This window comes from Cupressus sempervirens, chromosome 5 (assembly GCF_028749045.1).
Source record: "Cupressus sempervirens isolate cs-2001-9-10 chromosome 5, ASM2874904v1, whole genome shotgun sequence".
Taxonomy (NCBI): domain Eukaryota; kingdom Viridiplantae; phylum Streptophyta; class Pinopsida; order Cupressales; family Cupressaceae; genus Cupressus; species Cupressus sempervirens.
The window spans coordinates 479818938-479825604 of record NC_143122.1 but is presented as its reverse complement, the minus strand read 5'-3'; positions in this window follow the sequence as shown (position 1 = coordinate 479825604).

Below are 6667 nucleotides of genomic sequence, written 5' to 3'. Positions count from 1 at the left end.
GAAATCATATTTTGAAGATAAATCAGTAGGAGATTGAACAAATCAATTTGAAGTTATTGATAACTAAACTCAAGAACGTTGGTCCTAAAGGGTGTTGAATCTGAACATATAGAATTTTTTCACAATCCAAAAAGTTGGACATGCATTAAGCATTTATTCTTTTATCATGCAAGTAACCTTGATGTTTCCTCTTGAACACCTAAATCTTCATGGCTACTGTCTCCAGCTGATTTCATTGCTCCCACTGATTTTATTTTAATATTGTTATTGGGGGAATGGATACAACAGCCAATGGTTGTCAGTGTTGCTCATCTCCGTCAAGCTTCAAAGATGACCCTAAAGTTTCTTAAGTTGCATTCCCCTTGGGCATCATTGTACGACACACAAGATCAATCCTACTTCATCTTAATATTCTGAAGTATTACATGCATCTTACGAAATTCTACAATATTATTTACACAGTATGAGTCACAGAAATAAGCTTACATAATCAGATCTTTCAAGAGACAGAATTAGTACATAAGCTCTCCTTAACCAATACTAAACTCAATTGGTTATGTCTTCTTTGGGACAGCTTCAGCATCTCTCTCCAATGCACAAAATTTTGAGTCGGGCTTTTTTGTTTCATCTTCACACTCCTATGTAAAGCTATAAGAATTGGAGAAGAAAATGTGGCAATGATTTGGAATAAGTGTATGCAATTTTTACATACCATAAGGAATTCGCAGGAAAAGATCAACAAGAATGGAAAAGTAATACATCAAAATTTGTGACGGGAAATAATTAAAAAATGATTTAAAAGTTTTTTTGAAAACATGGGTCACAATATATTGCATTTATCATTCAATTAGATGATACGCTATAGCAGAATGAGGAGAGGTATGGACAATAGGTATGATTACAAATCTGATACCCTTAGTAGAGAAAACTAACAGAAAAGATGATGAAGAGAACAAATTTTCAAGTCCAGAAAATTTATTTAATGGATTTACGAGATAAACTTTTCAATCGACGAATGTTAATATTGGATTGATACACCTTTCAATGGACGAATGTTAACATTGGATTGATACACTTTTCCTTACTCGGCCCCAAGTATCAGCAAGGGTGCAAAAACATTTTGGTGTTGCAACCAAAGAAAAGGAGATTAGATGAATATGCTGAATATGCTATCCAAGTAGAACATAGAAAACAAGAGTTCTGTGAGAGCTTGATTTCCTGTCTTGTGCAAGGGTTAGAAGGTGAAAAATGGATAACACTAAGTTGAAGATATAAATATAAGAATTTATTTCACTTAAAACATGATTTAACTTGTTAAATAAAATCATTATATAATTGTTTGGTGAATTTTTATTATTTGATGGTTTGTATTTAATATATAAATTAATTAATTTTTCAAAAAAAGTCAATTATAAAAAATAATATAATGATGACAAACAAATATATTCATATATTTACCAACACATTTTTTAAATAATCAATTCTTAATATTTTTAAAATTGAAATCAGATCTTAAAAATTATAATATATTATATTTTTTCATTACATTCAAATATTTAAAAACTCACATCAATTGATAAATAACTTATCTTAATATAAACTTCAAAATAAAAAACAAATAATAATTATATTTTCCCAATTTATTATATTGAACAATAACAATTTAAAAAACTAATATAAAAATATAATTTCTTTTAATAATATAATTAAAATGAAATGTTCTTATAAATCAATCCTAATAGAATTTCAGAGGAAATTGGCAATGGGAAAAGATTAAGAGCAGCAACCCCGACATGTTTCTTAAAAAATATTTAATACATCTGATAGCTAAAAAATTCGTCCTTCTCTCCTATTTTTCCAGTCAGAAAAACAATATTTATGGAATTTGTATTTAATAAATATTTTTTTTTAATCATACCGCACAAACTTTAGAATATCGTCATTCCTATAAAAAGACAGGAGGCAAAAGAAAACAATAGTTCCCTGCCTTTTACAAAAGGCAGGGACTAATAACAATTAATACAAATAATAATGAAATACCTTCATTGAGCTTTGGGGCATGTTTTCCAAAGCTTTTCTCAGCGTGTAAATTTTCCAAGTCATGTCAGAGTGTGGTCCGATACGTTTCTACTTTGAATGAAGTTATAAATAGGAGAGAAGTTTTGTAATGGTTTATAATTGAAGCTTACTTTTCCAAATCATTGTAATAAAATTTTCCTACCTCACAGATTTCAGCAATGTAACACAAGGACTCGCACCCCCTCCCAAACTTCGAAGTACCCGTCTCTGAGACATCCCCACACCAGGTACTTGAGCACCCAAGTACTCTCATCTCTGTCATTCTACAACCATGCCACCACTCAAATGGTTGCTTGGATCTCCATTTGATTTTTTATTTTTGAATGTTACTATTGGGTATGTAATATGTTATTATGTTGAATGTTCAATAGTTCTAGTCCATGTTGCCATTTTGCCATGTTCAAGTATTTTCTTCTACTGAAATGTCATTTCATAACTAACATTTCATGTTCTATATGTATACCATACTACACCCCTCCCCGCCCTGTCCTCCCCTTGCTGCCCTCCTTTGGCCGTCCCACCATCTTCTCGAAAATGAGGCTCATTTTCCCCGAGTCCCGAAAACTCATCCCGACGTACCCCAATACTGGTGTAGCACTGGATTTAAGCACCATAAGTGAAGATTTTAAAACTTTTTATAATAAGCAATTAAACATACTTGTTGAAATTTGTACATTTAGTTTCTCTTACTCATTGGATACCAAAGGTGAAAAAAACGAGCAATATCCTATCTTATTTTCCTACAAACCATGTATGGAACTAAAAATACAATTGCTACATGTCTAAAATGCTCCACTGCAATCTGAATACGTTGAAGTTTATAATAAGTAGAAAACAACATTTTAGCTACAACTTGTCTCTTCTCAGCCGGATTTTGCTGGTTCTCTTGCTACTGTTGGAATTGGTCGTGTTGTTCCTAATGGGCCTATTGTCTATGTTGTTGAGCTAAGTACTTCTTTGACAGGTGTTGATCTTTCTTCTGCCCCTATTTCTTCACGAGTTGTTGCCCCTATCATGGTGGTGTCTAGCTATTCTTTAGATCCTTGCTCTTGGCAAGCTCAGGTGCCAAGGTTGAAAATGGTTGGATTATAGTAAAAGGTAAACAATAAAGAAGTTGTCTTCTTATTTTCTGAAGACCTTGAGATCCCAAAAGAAGGGATCAAAAGAGAAGTCTTAATTTTGTTGGTTCCTTGTTTTGGGGCAGTCCATAGCTTTTTTATTACATCTTTTAGTGGCTGCCATTTCTATCTTAAGGGAGCATGCATGTTTCCTTACTCCCTCATCCTCGACTTTGTCTTGTTTTGTGTGAGTCTCATTTCTTCTAGGAGAGCTTAATGCTTATCTTCTTTAGTTGGGTTTCAAGTCTTCTGATTCAAAAATTTGTGTAAAAGGTTTCAAGGCCCCTTCAAAACCTATTGTCATTTAATCAAAAACATTTTAGCTACAAGTGTTGTTGACTTGGAGGAGTTGTACCACAAGTCCTTGAAAATGGTACTTCAATAGATAATATGAATTAGAATATATAAAAATTTCTTGCAATTTACTTGAAATTAAAATATCCAACTCTTCAAAACAAAACAGTAGATAACAATTCTGATAGAGGTGGTGGTATCTTGAACACCAATTAAACAATGTATAAAATAATGAACTTTGAGAAGAATGAGTTGCTTATTTCCTGATTCATGTAGGTTACCCTGCTATTATATGACTTTATCGTCAAGTGCTTGAGATTAAGGCTCGCGTATATAATGGATTTTGGCGTATATTCTTTATACAGAGATGGTCTATGGTGCAGTATTGGCACCAGCTTGATGCTAGTCAGGAAGTTCATTTCTAGCGCAAGCAGTTGGTTGATGTTTACAACCCTTTTGAGAGTCTACAACAGTAGCCAATCCTATTGAAACAGTTGACTCAGCAAAACTTTCTAAGAACATTAAAATCTATCCTCCATGACACCACCAGATAATGCACGTTTTTCATATTCTTTGGCACAAGAATTTATTCACTCCAATAGAGTAGATTTCCAGTCCTTAAGATTTTCTTTGAAAATGTGTTTAAGAGTATTCTAACTGAAGCCATACAAGGCATACTCATACAGCTAAAACCATGGGTAAAAGACCAAGATTTATTGCTTCTTTTCCCCAAGAGCGGTGAAGGTTGCGTTAATATTACATGTGAGTGTTGACTGAAATAACAGGCCTAAAGATGTTTAATGGGCTGACTTTATGGTTTCTGCCCTCTCATTAATAATTACATTACATTTACCCTAATAAACATGCAATTACATTTGCCTAGGAGCCCAAATTCAGGATTATTATTCTCCTGTGAATGATCAGGCAAAGTTTTTGCCCCCTCAAGAATGATCAAGCTGAGTCTATAAGATCTTGCATTGGCCCCCATACAAGAACATGTTCTGGCAAGCACTCATAATATAAATGGTGTAAGAAATATGGTCCAGAGCTATAAGGGAACGAGCTAATTTGGTAAACACTAATTTTCATGTGGGTATTGGCCTGTACATAAGAACAGTCCTGGTATGCAAATTCACAATGTGGGTGGTGGAAACAAATGCAATCCATAGATGCAACTAGAAAAGTTGAATTACTAAACAAAAGAAAGCCCTGCTAGGGTCATGATCCAGCAATGTGCTGCAACTTATTAGCAAGAAGATCAAGAGTTCATGCCACAGTCTAAACCATAATTCATGGAACTACATGTAGCTATATACAAGGACTCATCACAGGATACAATAGAATAACCAACGTCAGATACCAGACCAGCGCTGTCCAACGCACAGTTTTCCACATTAGGGCTGGACGGTAAACAAATTCTTAGGACAGAAAACTGTAGATACAACCACCAAAAGAAGAGATACAAAAATAGTGCAATTCCTTTCTTTTGATACCAGCAATTTCAGAAACAACAAATTGATATAATTCAAAGATAAAAACTACAGAAGAATTTTTTAAATTACCTGCAAAAAGAGAGCCCAAAGAACAACCGTTTGAACAAAACTAGCACCGACAGGTTGCATTTAAAATCTGATGTGACTGTCAAATTTGTCAATCTGAGATACAAGAACCACACTAAAATCCCCGCTAAACTAATGGCCTGCCATTTGGGTATTGTCTCCATTGCTCGTTCAAATAAATTTCAAAGGCTTCATCCTAAATTGAAACCCTTGTTATGAATTACCCTAGGAGAATTTGTCAGAGGCCTTTCTAATGAAGAGAAATTGCCAGAAAATTTTCAATTCCCCAATAGTTTAAAGCATTCGACAATTTCATAGAGGCTATCATATGGAGTGCACGGCTTATAGCCAGGTCATTGGAGAGTTTTTCTCATTCAATGTGGGATAGAGTCAAATGTCAGGGAAGCAGGTGAAAGATACCTCAGATTGTAACCTACCTGTGAAATAGCTTAAAAAATTGTGTATGATAAAATCCTGTCTGAAAACGTCCACCACATTAATCTGAAAATATGCAATTTTTTTAATAAAAACGTGTCCAGCATAGCTCTGTAGTTGTCCAATTCTTATACTACACTGGAAAACCATTGCAAGCATTTAAGACTATAATTGCAATCCCATTATGCATACTAATAAAATTATCTACAAATAAAAAGAATTCAAAACTTGTGAAATTTCTCTGGCTTGATAGCAGTATTACTTCTATTGTAAAGTTTAATGAATCTTTGTTGGTGGGGACTTATTAATGAATCTTTGTTGGTGGGGACTTATTAATCTGATTTATTTGATATGGCAGACTGGTGTCTTTCTTATCTATCCTAGAATCCTTTACTGATTAAATATCTGTTCTTATTGTAGCAGAATCCAATTCTGGTCTGAGATCTTTATGCCACGTTATTGATATGATCTGCAGACACAGATTGGAACCAATACATATACATGTTGAAACATGACTGAATAGGGGCATGACCCTACATGGTCATGCGTCAACATGTACATGTACTGGCACCGATTCATAACCAAAGTTAACGATAACAACTTTAGTATATGCTATGATAAGGTGAGACCCAATAGTTATGAATACTAAGTGCAATGAGTATCACCCGATACTATGATCGGAGTGAAGGAGAAGCGCCTCAATCTAATTTGATATCGTTGGGTTTAATGCCTCTCGATATAATCAGACTTAGTTTATCTGCAGAGAATCGTTAGTAGATAAAATCCATATCCGAATGTATAAGGTTAAGCAAATGCAAATATACGGCACTGATATAAGACAGCAATTATAATATCATTTATATATATATATATATATATATATATATATATATATATATGAATATTATATTAAATAAATCAGACGTTTCAATTTAATAATTGCCAACCTTCTTAACAGATGGCAGGATTATGTCTGTTTTCTAAATTTGCTAGCTTAATGGCAGGATTGTCTGTTTTCTAAGTTTGCTAGCTTGATGGCAGGATTACTTCTATTGTCTGTTTTCTAAGTTTGCTTGGTGGCATAGCCTCCAAAGTACCCAACATCATCTATAACTTTCCAGAAAAGTTTGGAGAATTGTTTAAAAGGCTTCCAGAACATGACAGTCTTGAAAAATATTGGAG